This window comes from Lactuca saligna, chromosome 5, assembly GCF_052625555.1.
Source record: "Lactuca saligna cultivar CGN05327 chromosome 5, ASM5262555v1, whole genome shotgun sequence".
Lineage (NCBI taxonomy): Eukaryota > Viridiplantae > Streptophyta > Magnoliopsida > Asterales > Asteraceae > Lactuca > Lactuca saligna.
Window position 1 is genome coordinate 78,463,040 of NC_136421.1, and position 15,355 is coordinate 78,478,394.

The window sequence follows — 15,355 nt, forward strand, 5'->3', positions numbered from 1 at the left end:
CGCTTAATTTAAATCTGAAGGATTTGACTTCATTGACTTAGAATTAGGTGCTTTTACAGTCACAAAGGAATCATCCAACGGAAGGCGATCAGTTACATAATCAACAAGCTTGTCAATCTCAATCGTAGGATCAACCTTCAACGATGAAATCACCTAAATTGTTAATTCGAATAAAATATAATTAGATTATTAGAATAATCCACTTGTGATATTAATGGGACATAATACTAATATCTTTTTTGTATTTCCGGCTTTACGCCTATGAAATTATAATAAAACTATCTGGCTTGTATGGCTATGTCTACCAATGTACGAGTGGTTCTTGATATCTCAACAATCTCATTGACTTGACATTTTTAGTCTTCTGTGGGCACTGTCGTGGGCAAGGTTGTGAGTAGGAAGTTGCCCTGATATGTGTTAATGTTGTCTCAAGCGAAACAAAGCAGAAGAAACCTAAAAAAGGCAAAATAACAACTTACTTTTGGACATTTTATATTAAATAACAATGATATTTGTGAGGGGTGGGTGGAAAGACGATATTGCCCTTGCCTAAGCATTTGCTTCATTTAACTATACAAGAACAGCTACGTATTGCTTTTTAAAAGCATCTAACTCCTGAAGACCAAACTCACCATCAGTTTGGTTTTCAAACACATCATCATTCATTGTTGTTGGACTCTAGGTTCTCTCCATTGTTGGAAGTTGTTACAATTTCTTGACATTGTTCTATATAAGTAATGCACATATCTCTTCTTTATCAATCACATGCTTAGATTCTCATAGCCATGTTAGTTACATCTTTTCCCACTAAATTTTCATCTAAATGAACAAATTGAATTCAAGATTAAAGAAGTTTAATTAGCCAACATATTGCAAACATGTCTTTATATACGGGTGTTTCTATTTTTTCCGAGGTTCCAACTTTTTACAAATTTTCCCTAATTTTGTTTTTACGATACTATAAATCTGTAATAAACAAATGAATGGAAGTACATTGTTGTTTTGTTGAATATTTTTTTAAACTTTTAAATTTTTTTGGGGAAACAATATTAAAAGAAAGATCTTGAGATTTTAGGGTTCTTTGTTGGTTGTTGTATTGTATGTGATTTGTGGTTTATTTTACTGCTGTAAGTAGCCAATGGTGGTTATTTTAATTTCTATTATGGTTGAACATGATTTCATAATGGCAACCTACTTAGCAGATAAGATGATATGTGACTTCAATGAAAAGACGATTTTACCCTCTCAACAAAAATATTACCAAAACTGCAGCGCCTTTCGTAGCAAGAAAGAACACCTGGAATGAAATTAGAAAGATAACTTTGAATTACAACCAGCTGCATGAAACTTCAAAAAGGATGAGTTCACCCTTAGCAGCCTATATATTCATTGCATAACTCGGAAATTGTTGATTAATTGGGTGTCTGCCACTGACCTTGAAGAAGCAAATAAAATATCCTTATGTTTACCAAAATGTCCTACATAGTCACAGTGACTAACAATCCTAATCAACATCATGTTTTACAATGGAATACCCTGCAACCCGTTGCGGGATTCTTTCCTAATTTATTTTAATTCATAAGATATTATTACAACTAGAGATGCTCTAATGATCTCAAAAAATTTAATGATCTTAATGTATCCCTCTCATATATATATATATATATATATATATATATATATATATATATATATATATATATATATATATATATATATATATATATATATATATATTGATTGACTGATTGTCATTTAGAGAGATTTTTGGTTTTAGATTCTAATAACTTTAGTGTCGTTAGAACTACTCATTGTAATCCTTTCTTTCATATATTAAAGAGCATAACATACTATTTACTTCTTGGTGTTCTTAATTTTGCATTAAGTATTTAATTATTCTTGAATCTAACATTCTTCGAGTGGTATCAAAATAGTGTTCTTTCATATCTTTGTGGAAATTCATTCATATTTCATTACAAGTCTAAATTTATTATTAGTTTTGCATTCTGCTTTTGAAATTTCTTTCTTAAAAACTATTTGAAGTTTTTGTACCTTATTTACTTTATGATGATTAACTATGCTAATTTTCTTGGTTATTTTACAAATCTCTATTGTTATTTTATGAACATTATGATGAAAGGGCTTATCGCATGGATGAAGATTTATAAGGAGTAATCAAAGAAGGTCCATTTAATCTATATTATGTTTGTTGTTTTGGTCTTATAAACGATAATGAGGTTGTTCTTGCTACAAATAATAAGAAAATGAAAATGAAAAAAGATGCATGAATGAATTAGGAGGTGGACTTCCTCCAAATGTATATGCTTATATATATGGTTGCAAATAATGGCTCCAAGTGTGAAATTATTTTTACTGATTGTTCTCCTGTGAGTACTCCTATGGATCCCAGTGTGAAATTAATGGCAAATAATAGTGTTCATATTTCACAGTTGGAATACTCTAAGGCTATTGGTATATTGATATATGCCATGACAAGTACCAGACCTGATATTGCTTCTGATGTGGGTAAAATGAGCAGGAGGGGAGGGGAGGGGCGCCATTTCTTGGTCTTCTAAGAAGTAATATTGCATTACAAACTCAACAATGGAATCTGAGTTTGTTATGTTAGCAGCTGGTGGTAAAGAAAACGAGTGGATTAGGAATTTAGTTTATAAGATTCCTTTATGGTCTAAACTGATAGCACCTATTTCTATTTTTTGTGATAGGATAGCCGCTTTGGCAAAGGCATATAGCCAGGTTTATAATGGCAAGTCTAGACACCTAGGTGTTAAACATAGTATGATTAGAGAACTAATCCTAAATTGTGTGATTTTAGTTGAGTTTGTGAAATCGCAACAAAATTTGGCAGATCACTTGGCTAAAGGTCTGATAAGAAACCTAGTACACAAGTCTGTAATCAGGATAGGATTAAAGTCCATTTAGTTCTATAATGATGAGACACCCAATTCGCTTCTAATATAATGTTAGGAGTTAAATTCAGTATGGAAAGCTCATACTTATATATTGGAACACATGAAGTATTCATCCCAAGTATGTGTTCGGTTCTGCAAGTTAGCCAGGTTAAAGTTTAACTTCTTAATAATTCATTTGATAAATGTATGTGCAAATACATGGAAAGGAATTACATACGTGATTGTGAAGTGCAACCTCATTTCAAGAGGTTGTGGACATGAACTTGATACGATCATCAGAGGATTGGGACACACAACTTTATAATAGTGTCAAGTTGTATTTTGCTAGAAATTCAATAAACTAGTATGCATTTTACTTTATGGTATTCAAATGGGTTGATAGGTTCAATTCTTAAAACACTATGATTCTCGAGTATTTTTAAGTGTATGATACTAAGTGGAAATTCAATCGCTTCGATATTTTCATTATGTACTAGCTTGGTTTGTTTTGATAAGGATATGTTTGTTCAAGGGTTACACTAAAATGGGGGAGGATTGTTGTCACAACTAGAAATTTTGTGCCTTGTAACTATAACACTTAAGTCAAATTATGAATCAAAGACATAAGATCATGTATGATGCATACTCTATAACAACAACATTTCAATCAAACACATCATACAAGCACTACAAATAGTCAACAAGCAATTGGAAACCCTAGAAGTCCTTGTTTAAGTCCATTTTGGACTAGGACTTCCTTATTGGGCCCAATCGACCAATAAGCTTCCAATTTGACTATCTTGGGCTTAGAACTCTTGAATGGGCTCTAATTGGACCCACTTTCATTTATTTCAATATTTTGGGCCATATTGGGCCTAGAATGAAATAAATTAATTATATGAACCATTTTGGACCATAATTAACCTAATCTAGCCTAATAAGTCATAAAAATCACATTTATATTTTTTTAGGGCCAAAAATCATCCAACCTAGCTATAACATGGCTTAAGGGCAAAAAGCCCAAGAACCTCCTCTCACCCTCCCCATTCTCGGCCCAAGCCCAAAAGAAGAGGAGAGTTGACTTTGTGAGTGACACCTCACAATTGTTCAAGGGACATCCATGCATGAAGACCCAAACATCCATGCACTCACATACTTCCAAGTCTAGCTACTCTTTTTCTCCCTCTCTCTCTTGCTCTCGGCCTAGTCCAAGCACACACACACACACACATTTCACTCACTTTTCTCTCAAGGAAACACTCTCATAACTCATCCATATTTCGATATCTACGAAGGAATCAAGGGGATTTTTATAGTAAAATCATCATCTAAGGTAAGAAATCTCTTAAATCCTTAAGCTAGCTACTTCATTTCATCCAAAAATCACCTCTTAATTCATTCAAACTCATGATCTAGCACCTACTAAGCATCCAAGCTCGAAATCATCCAAGGAAGGTTGCTAAGGCCGAATTTCTTCTTATTTTCTTCCAAAAAACGAAACCACACCCAAAGGTGAGCTTCATACCCCCTCTTTTTTCGGTTTTTATAAGTTTTGTGGGGGAGAATACAAGCAAATGTGTAGATCTATGATTATATGTATGCCTTGTGTGATTTTTATGCTTATATGTATGATCTTGTGTGATTGTGATGTTTATACTAGCCATAAGAACCTAAAAACCGAGATCTACAATATGAAGAATGAAATAAGTATAACTTATAGCATTTAACACTAATCAAGTCTAGAAAAATAATCTAGTTAGTTAATATGAACATTTTTGGACTTAAAAACCCATTTTTTGGGCTCAAAATGCTAAAAATACAAAACTAAGGGGGCCAAAACAACAAAATATAAATTCTGAAGGTTGAGATGAGTCTAAACAGTTTCTAATATGTATTTTCTGAATATTAACACTTTTGAAGGGTTAAAAATGTGAATTTTAAACATAATGGGCCAAAATGGACTTTTCGGCCCAATGAAGCCCCAAATTGCGAGATTTTTGATTTGGATGGGCTGAAACTGCACATTTCTATAAAACAGAGGATTACTAGTGTACCAAATCTATTTCAAGGGTCAAAAATGATTTTCAAATTAAAAGGGACCAAAGATGCAAAAATTTTCCATTTTGGGTCAAAATTGTAAAAGTTGTGAAAATGGAGGTTTCAACCGAGAAAAATTCATTTTTGAAGGACTTAAGCTATTTATCAAGTAAATTTGTGCTAAAAATGTCTTTCCAATAAGTGTTGATACTAAAGTGTCAAGAAAAATAGTTTATGGACTAAACCAGAAATTCTTTTATACACAAAGGGTTAAAAGTGTAAATTTTATCCGAGAAAGGGCTTAAGAAGATAAACTCACATTCTTAAAACAATAGATCCCTTAAAATAAAAATACGAGTACTACATCTACCGGCTAAACATAATAATAAATACACCTTCAACACCAAAATCGTTACCAAACGAATTGATTCGGTCTCAAATCAATAACGAATCAAAAATCAATAAACAATGATACTTCAATACACACGCGGAAATTTACGAGAAGTCAATACACCATCTTTGGGCTTGAAAGTTTCAAATCGTGCTTGTTGGGCCTAGCTAGCCCAATGACATGATCTTTAGGCCTGAAGGGAACGCGCTTACATGTTATTGGGCCATATATGACCTAATTCCATGTAAAAGGACTTTCAATAGCTTTATTGTGCTGTTGGGCCCCAAGGGTCCTTTGGTACTGCTAGCAAAGTCGAGAAATCAAATGCGAGTCGGGCCAAGTGCCTTTCGCATTCACGATAGCCTTGAACGACTTATGGTAAAAACGGGGGCTTCGCACCCTCTTTTCTCCTCGGTTGTGGGGCTATGAGAAGTCAGGGTGGTTGGATTAAGTGAGTAGTACGGACGACGCCTAAGGGACTGTTTGTATAGTTGTAAACTAGTCATTTTCATTAATGCATGATTATAACGACTCACAACCCATAATTAATCCAATGTCACCTGTAATTATAGAAAACAACGTCGTATCGGAATAATACTAACTAAGACACGTAATTTGATGGATTAGGAAAACATCGGGTTTTCCTAGGGAATTCAACACTTTCACCTATGAGATGCATACAAAGTCTAACAATTATTCACATTTACAGAAATCAACAAGCATACTTACGGATCTTCACACTTTTTCTTATATACAATACTCTTTCAGAAAATATCGGATTTTCTGGTGGTTTTCAAAATAATACAAATCATTACTTTTCAAACATTACTTATGAACTCACCAACATTTCATATGTTGACGTTTTTCCAATATACTTGTATTCTCAGGTAACAGGTAAATCGAAGAAAATGTATCCAGTGATATCATGATGTTTTGTTTAGTTAATATCGAACGGTTTATGTTTTGAGAATGTAATGCTTTAAAACAATGTACTGAATGTTAACAATATCGGTTGTAATATTTCAATGCATGGTGGTGAATGGTGTTATGATTCATGTATATTCATTGTGATGGTATTCAATTAAGTCACAATAGCCGTCAGATGTTTCCGCCGTCTGGTTCGGGGTGTGACAATTGTTGGTGATTTTAGTGTCACCATGTCATTTTTATGTAATTGGAACTAACATGTGAGCTAAGGGGCTTCATAATTTGTACTCTAATATATGTACAGGGTTTGTGAGGAGTGCATACATGTATAAGATCAAATTAGAAGCCGGTTAGATGACAAGTCGACGGTCCGGGGGAAGCGCCCCTGGGTCTGAGGTTTCCAAAGGGGCGGCGTCCTTTTGGTGGGGTCTAGGGGCAGCACCCCTAGCGGAGTCTAAGGGGCAGAGCTCTTGGCTGGGGTCCCGCCTCTTCGAGAAATACATATGGGAACATAGTGGGAAAAACGAATTTTTGAGGGTGATTATGGTAAAACTAACGAAATTCGTCAGTTTTGGAAACCCTAAATCCTCATTAAAATCTGAATTTCCTTGACTTACTTCTGAAGCAACCCATGACGGTCAACTGTAACACTCTAAAATTTCAGCCAATTTTTTTTCATTTTTAAATCACATAAAATCAATATTTATTTTTCTCTAAATCACAATGTATCAAATATCAAAACACAATCACACAAAACAATTGATAAAAATTGCAAAATCCTCAACATATTCTCAAACATGTGTGTATAATCAAGCTGATGCCTTCCCGCGATCCTGAGAAGTACCTGAAACACATAACACACAACACGGTAAGTAGGAAGCTTAGTGAGTTCTCCCATACCACATACACAAATAATAAACCTCTCATGGCTATAGCTCGGCATGGACCCTTCGGTTATGCGTCTTAGTGAGGACCCTTTGGTCTCACAGCTCGGTGTGGACCCTCTGATCATGTGTCTCACTGAGGACTCTCTGGTCTCACAGCTCGGGTTGGAGCCTCTAGTCCTGTATTTTATTAAGGACCCTCCGGTCTCACTGCTCGAGTTGGACCCTCCAGTCATATCTCAGTAAAGCACAAAATAATATAGCATCTATCGTAAAAACAAAATGCATAATGTCACATAACTCAATCTAAGCACATAGGACCCTCCGGTTGATAACTCAAATAAGACTCTTCGGTCACTCGGTATTACCACTCAAGTAAGTATAGTAAGAAGACTCATTTCGTAAGTAAAATGGGTATGTTTTGTACTCGAACCACCGGCTGAGCCTCCACCTAACATATACCATAATTATCTCTAATTAATAAACGACCCCCAAAGATGTTAGGCTAAACCCAGTACTAATTTTCAGAAGTGTAAAAGACCATTTTACCCTTCCATGGCCTCTAAAGTCCATAGTTTGACCAAACCCTGAAAGTTAACAAAAGTCAACAGCAAGCACGTATGTTGGGTGTACAACCCTTTACATTGGACGTAGTACTTCGCCATGCATGCATCAGTGATCTTCATCGCTACATTGCGCGTATCTGGGAGTATGCTCAGCGTATGTCCCAAACTTACTTTTCCCACTATCCTTGTCTTAATTCGTTAAGACCATAGCCATAATCTCATATTTGGACTCACTAAGGGCTAATACTCCATAAAGTTTATGACTTTAAGCCTTTGCATGGCTGAGAAAGTCTAAAACCCATAAACTGTCACTCCTTACTCACAAAAGTGCTCATATATCATGCATGGGGAGATCTTGATGTCCAAGATCCTATTTTTATGAGTATACTCTACTAGAGACACTTAAAGGGATAGGTATTAGGCTTTGGAGTTTAACAAATTCATAAAGTTCAAGCTTTGGGACTTCAACCCTAAAAATGAACCATAATATGCATAAATCAAAACAACGAGAATGCTTTGAGCTTGATACCTTCAAATGATGCACCAACCATAGAGAAACTCGGATCCAAAGGTTGGACTCCAAATCTATTCTCTTCAAAGTTCCTTCTTCACTCTAAGATTCCCACAAGAACACTCAAAAGCTTAAAATGGCCACTCAAGCTAAGAGAATGGAAATTAGGGTTTTGAAGGGAGTTGATGACTGGAAATGGTTGCCATAAATGAGGCCATCATGTTCCTTAAATAGGGATACAACCCACAATTAGGGTTTCCACTCTGAGCCCAGTACGCCCAACGTACCATCTGGGATGCCCAACGTACTAGGTGGCTTCCGCATCCAAAACACGCACATGAGTATGCTGAGCGTACACATGCGTACTCAGTTACCACCTTTTCTCAATAAGGGGCCAAACTTGACAACTACAAAAACAAAAAAAAATAAGGGTTAATGAGATATATCTGGTCTCATTAACTCTAATAGAAACCTTAATCTCGTTTATTATATAAACAACTATTCTCCTTTAGAAGAGACACACGAAATTCTTAAGCTCTTGTTTTCATCAAACAAACATACAATCAGTCTAGTAATTTAGCTTACGACTTTTGTGCCTAGAATCGTAAGTATCCTCCTGGATTATCTTAGACTAGATTGCTTGCAACCTAGACATAGAATAGAAATACCAATTCGAAAAGTGTTCTCACGATCCAAGTGGTAATGGTATCCAGATCTCCACTACAAACCCTACTTTTTCCAACAATATATGCTTAATAAAATCCGTAAGTATTGTTTTATACTCACTAAGCTTTAAGTTTACTCATTGTTTATTAATATTCCAGGACCCTCTGAGGTGAATAAAGGGAAGAACGTAGTTTGATTACAACAACATTCAGATTATATCTAATATGCTTAATATCTTTAATATGTTTTACAAATTTACTTTTAGAGACTACTGCTATTAGTCTAAATGATTATGTTTCATGTAAAGAAATTTAAAAATGATACCTATACAAAAGTTTTTTTTTCCTGTAAAAAGAATAAAGATGTTACATTAAGATAATAGTTAAAACTAACACTAAATTAAAAATCATATTTAATTTTATTCATGTGTAAATTGTATGCGGTATCCATTTTAAAATTTGATTCTAATATAAAATTATATTATCATATTGTTAAAAAAAAAAAAAAAAAAACATGCACAATAATAACTTCCACCTAACATATATATATATATATATATATATATATATATATATATATATATATATATATATATATATATATATGTTCAGGTTCGTTTGAAACAATTCTAATTTTGTTAGACCGTAAGATCAAATCTAAAAATAATTATAAAATGCAAAATAAATTGAAACACACACACACACACACACACACACACACACACACACATATATATATATATATATATATATATATATATATATATATATATATATATATATATATAAGGAAAAGTGAATATACCCTTAAGGGTATATAAGCTTAAGTACCAAAATACATCATACTACGTCGTTTTTTTTATCATATAATACGTTGTAATTGTCCAATGTTCTTATAATTTAACTTCTAACTTGATTTACGTTCATGATTTTTATAAATTACACATTTATCTTCCTCTTACATAATTTGCATTTTCAACTACAATATATATAGCCTAGTAGGTGTTCGGAAAAAAGATGTGATGTAAGAGAAAGATAATCGTGAAATTTCGAAAATCATGAAAGTAACTAAAGTTATAGGTTAAAGTTAAAGAACATCAAAATGAATATATCAAACAAAACAACGTATTATTGTGTCTTCGGGTACCTAAGTTTATATACCCTTAAGGGTATATTTGTAACAACCCGAAATTTTGTTTCCTCGCCGTAACCGTTTCATTAATGATAAGTTTAAAAACAAACTTGAAGATCGATTAGATCTATGAAACAGGTAGAGAAATAACCTGATAAATAATAAGAACAAGCAAATGGATCAAAAGGTGTCGAATGATTAATAAACAATCCTCAGAAGAGCTCGATAAAGAACATGAACTGTAGAGGATTTTAGGGTTTACAAATGATCAATTAGAATGACGACCGCTTCCTTATACGCATACATGCATGCATATATTTATATTAAAACCCTAACGGTTTATCTAAGAAAAAGAAGGCTAATCTAGATAAACATGGATTGACAAGCCCAATCCGGCTGTAAAACAAAAGGGCCCAAGACGCAACACAATAATCTTCAACAATCTCCCCCTTTGCGTCTTTGGCCCAGAGGCTTCATTCCCTTTTAACAGCAGAAGGTTTCTTCACCGTCTCAAAAATCCTCGGTATAATGGCCAGAATGTGATGCCTGAAAGTGATATACCACTGAAGCATATCAGTGAAGTTCTTCTTGTCTGTTGTAGAGTTCTGCTTGCATCGGTGAATGATGTTTATGATATGCTCCAGACAATCTGTTGAAAACAGATGCTTGTCTACCAAAGCAAACAGAAACATGTGCTTATCGCCTCTTGTGAACATGACCGTCAGATTTGAAGAGTCAATTTGCCATAACTTCATTTTGTGCACATCTCCTGTCTTGGAAGTAGGATTGACGGTCGGTTTCTTGTTCATTATTTTTGCTATTTCCTGATCCATAGTGACAAGCTCATGGATATAGGAAGCCAACATTCTTTTGAGATGTTTCAGAATCGGTTCATACTCTCTTTGATTGGAGAGAAGAATGTTGTATTGCAGAATCCAATCATGAGGATTCAGACTGGGAAGATCTGCTAGAGAAATAAAATGTTCTGTGTTGGCCGTTCCTCTGTTGACTTTGAAGTTAACGTTCACAAATTTCCCAGCCTATGTTGGTTTCAGTACCTTGACCTTAATTATCTTCTGTGCACTCCATGTCAAGTACTGTGGTTGACCATACTTCAAATAAAAATCTATTAATTCTCTGTCAACCTTCAAGTTTGGATGAGGGACATCAGCAGTGACATCGAAGCAATGAAATGTAAAAGCCTTTCGTGTGATTGGCATGTCAAACTGCGAGTCTTTGGTATTCTCACACTCAAAAGATGCAATCGGTTCCAACCAATACATGGAGGGAAACTCAATCGCTTGATTAATGAGTGTGTCTCTATCCCATTCTGGGAACAGAGTCTTCTTGGCCTGTAGAGCATCCTCATACTCCTTGATTCTTCTTTCTTTGGCCTCTGCCTCTCGAGCTATTTTCAGTGTCTCGTCCAACTCTTTGTCTCTTTTCTTTCGTTGAAGAGCTTCAACGATAGTTTCATCAGTATCTGACTCGCTCTCAACAAGTAATTGTTTTCCAGAACCCGAAGCTAAATTAACCTTCGGTTCTGTCTTTGGTGTACCCTCCTCTCCCCCTTGTCTCAGAAGAACAAGCTTCTCCGAGACACCCTTGATTTCGCTCAAAATGTTAATCGCAGGAAGGAGTTTAGCTTAGAGATGCTGTCTGATGGTAAGGGTAAGAAAGGGATCATGAGTGTCGAGGACAGTTGTCAACATATTCTTGACATCACCAGCGCAACCTTGAAGAACAGCCCGCTGAGTTTTCAGCAAAGAGATTTCTTGTTGTGCCTGGGCTAGTTGTATCTTCTGAAGGTCAATAGTTGCCTGATGCTTGACAAGATCTTCTTTTAAAGTGCTCTCTGCTGCTAGAGAAGCAAAACGTGAATCTAAAGATTGGAGAAAAGAGGTGGATTCATTTTTGAGGTCAGCACGCAGAGCCTCAAACTTGGAGGTTTCATCCTGAAGGGTAGCCGAAAAGGAGTCCACAGACGTTTGATACTTGGCCGCATTAGCATCAGCATGTTCTTTGAGAGAATCGAGAAAAATCTGAGTTGTGTGAACAACCTCAGAGACTTCCTTTGTAGCTTTGGAGCATGAAGCGGTTGAGTTGTCAATGGCATCGGTGGAACGATCCAGAGCATCAGTAATACGTCTTGATTGCAGACTCAATAAAGGCTTTCAGCACCACACCCCCATTGGCTTTATTATCAGCCAACAAACTATCGAGTTTGTCATGAATTTCTTGAAGCTGCTGACTGGTAATAGGGGTATCTGCATCAGTATCTATGGGAATCCGGTATGGGCTATAATAAAGAGAATCGTACTCTTCATCATCACAGCCCAAAGTAGCACCGGAGGTTGAGGATGGAGAAGGTGATGGTGGGATGTTAATGACAGGGGTTTCAACCACAGTAGTATCCCCTGTATCAGATACATTGACAGTTACTGGTGGTTGGGAAGAGGTGGTAGTAACGGATTCGGTGATGATTGGAGTGGGGATCGAAGATGTAGGAATAGTAACAGAGAAAGGAATGGTTGAAGTTGGTAAAGAGTTTGGTTCTTTTGTAGTGGGAGGGATGATGATAGGAACAGAAAGTGGGACCTTCTGTTTCGGTGATGAGGGTGGGGTAGGAATTTTAGGAGAAGGTGGAGGAGTGGGTGGTTTTGTAATTTTGGGAGATGCTGGTGGAGAGGGAAGATGAGTGTCTGTAGGAGAGGATGGTTGTTGAGGAGACTGAGCAGTAGTTGGCTCTGTTGGGGAAGCATGAGGAGCAGCAGCCTCTGCATCTGATTGGTCATTTGGAGCAGAGCCAGGAGAAGGGGATCCTTTCGCCCTTTTAGCCATCTTCTTAACCTTCTTTGATTTTGACTGAGAAGGTTCATCTGCATCATGTTTTCGCTTGGAGGATCTTGACTTTCTCTCCTCTTTCGGTTCTGATTCTTTCTTCTCTTGTTTTTCCTTTTTACCAGCCCTCTTGCCACGGTTGGCAGGTTGATCTAGGGCTTCCAAGGCGGCTTTCTGTTCGTCAGACAGAACCCTTGGAGGCAAGGGAGTTCTGGTGCTGTAGTCAGCCATGATCTTGCTATGAGGCATGACACACCTGTACATGGATTCAGGAATTAATCCATAATGTAGAAACTTACTCGGATCAGAAACAATAATCTTCTTAGTGTGGAAAGAAGCTATTGAAGCCAGAAGAGCATCCTTCATCACGGGGATTTCTAGGGAATCCATGGCTTTCTTCGTGATGAGCGTCCAGAAACGTCCGCAAGAGATCTCGGAGTACCGGGTTGAGGTGTTTAGACTCTGAATGACTTGAGACCAGATTATGGAGCCATAATCTAAGTTGATGCCGTTGTAAAGATCATAGAGAATGGTGAGAAATCCTTTGCTCGTGGTATCAGAACCACCACAGCATTCCGCTAAACCCTTGATTAACAGGGTAAGCAAGCCATTCCACTAAGAAGGAAGACAAGACTTCTTGACCTTTGCGATTGTCGTAAGAACATCGGTATAACCCATCTCGTACATCATCGAGAAAAGCTGGGTAGTTGAGACAAAATCCGGTGAGATGACGGAAGAATCAACGGCAAGCCCTAGAAGAGAGCAAAACTTGGTTTTGGAGATGGAGGTTTTCTTGTCATGGATGGTGAAGTAGATACGATCTTTGTGTTTGTCATAACTTGCTGATGTGTAGACTTGAGAAAGCAGGGACATCGGAACGGCTTCCACCTGCGTGAGAGCCAACAGCAATGGGGAATATTTCAGACATTCCACCAGATGGAGCATGTACGCATCATATAAGAAAGGGGCCATCTCGATAATCATATTCTGGTTAGGCTTGATGGAAAGCAAAGATGAAGATGCAGTTTGATCGTGCGCAGAAGAAGAAGTCGCCATTGTTGAATCGAAGAAGAAGATGAACAGTGGAAACTTTTTCAGAGAGAGAAGATACGTGTGTGGTAAATGACAAGGAACACGATCACCCCTATTTATACCGTTCACTGGAGAGAGAAAATCGTGATGATTATGGAACGAAAACGTCGCTTGAAAAAGCGCGATTGGATGTTATGGTTTATCCCAGGAAAACATCAGCACACGTGGGTGTGAAACGAATCAACTGCACGCGCCCAAATCATATTTTTGTACCGTTTGAAATTCCTTGTGCCCTTGTTTGGTTACAACTGAAACTTAAAACCACATACCAAACAACAATCAGAATGTTGGAAAAATTAATTTCCGTGCATAAGAGTGTGAAAGATAAAGAAATAAATCAAAGGTGTTGGAGATGTGAGTGATGTCTATGAAGAAGACATAAGGCGGAGGATTCCGGGCAAGAATCACTACCTTCAAAGCCAAGAGAGACTTGAAGTGCTTGTGTGGTTTCCCGAGAAATACGATCAATTGTCTGTCAATAAACAATGAAATGCATCTTTTGATCATAGGTTGTGGGGTGGCTGTCCTCTAACCGAACATCAAGTCTCAACATAAAACTGAGTGTTGGCAGAGGTACCTGTGAGACCGATGTGATCTATTGAACAGGTAGGTGGGAATTATCTTGTGACAAGCATGGGATAAACAGAAATCTCAAAAAAAAAATGGACCTCTTTGGGAAGAAATGTCTTAGGTAAAGACGATTTCATAAAAGATCACGCAAAAAAGAAAATGAGATTTCCAAGTAACATCTTGAGTATATCACGCACCGTCAATTCATTTTAGGTATTGGATGTTGGGTTTCACTTGGAACGTGGTAAGCGAATCCAAGATCATAAACACAGATGTTGTGTAACCATAAGCTTCAGTGGTAAAGACCGAAAGCATCAAGGGTTACTTTAGGGAATCGAAGGTAAATGTAGAATTTGAGGAGGTGGTTAAGAGACCGAATGTACCTTCTGTTACAGTAGTGGGACAAAGCAGAGCAACTCATGTTTCAAATGAGAAGAGTAAGGTAGCTCTAGACCGATTGTTGGAAAATAGCCTGATTGGGAAGAAACGATAGGTATTGATCGAATCATTTAGGCTTACTCAAGGTAATAGAGGCTTGTGACAACATATAGCAGCATGCTTCTAGGGACGTCTAACTAGTCTGAGAGAAAAAATGAAACATACCTGGTTGAACACTATCGAAGGTGATACTTGTATTTACTTGTGCAAAGCTTACACCAACCAGGACTAGCGAGTAGTGAAAATAAGTAAGAAACTGAATAAAAACAGAAAGATAAAGTGTTTTTGTGATTTTGAAATTTTTCTGAAAAAGAAATAAAAACAGATAGATAAAATGTTTTTGTGATTTTGAAATTTTTCTGAAAAAGAAATAAAAACAGAAAGATAAA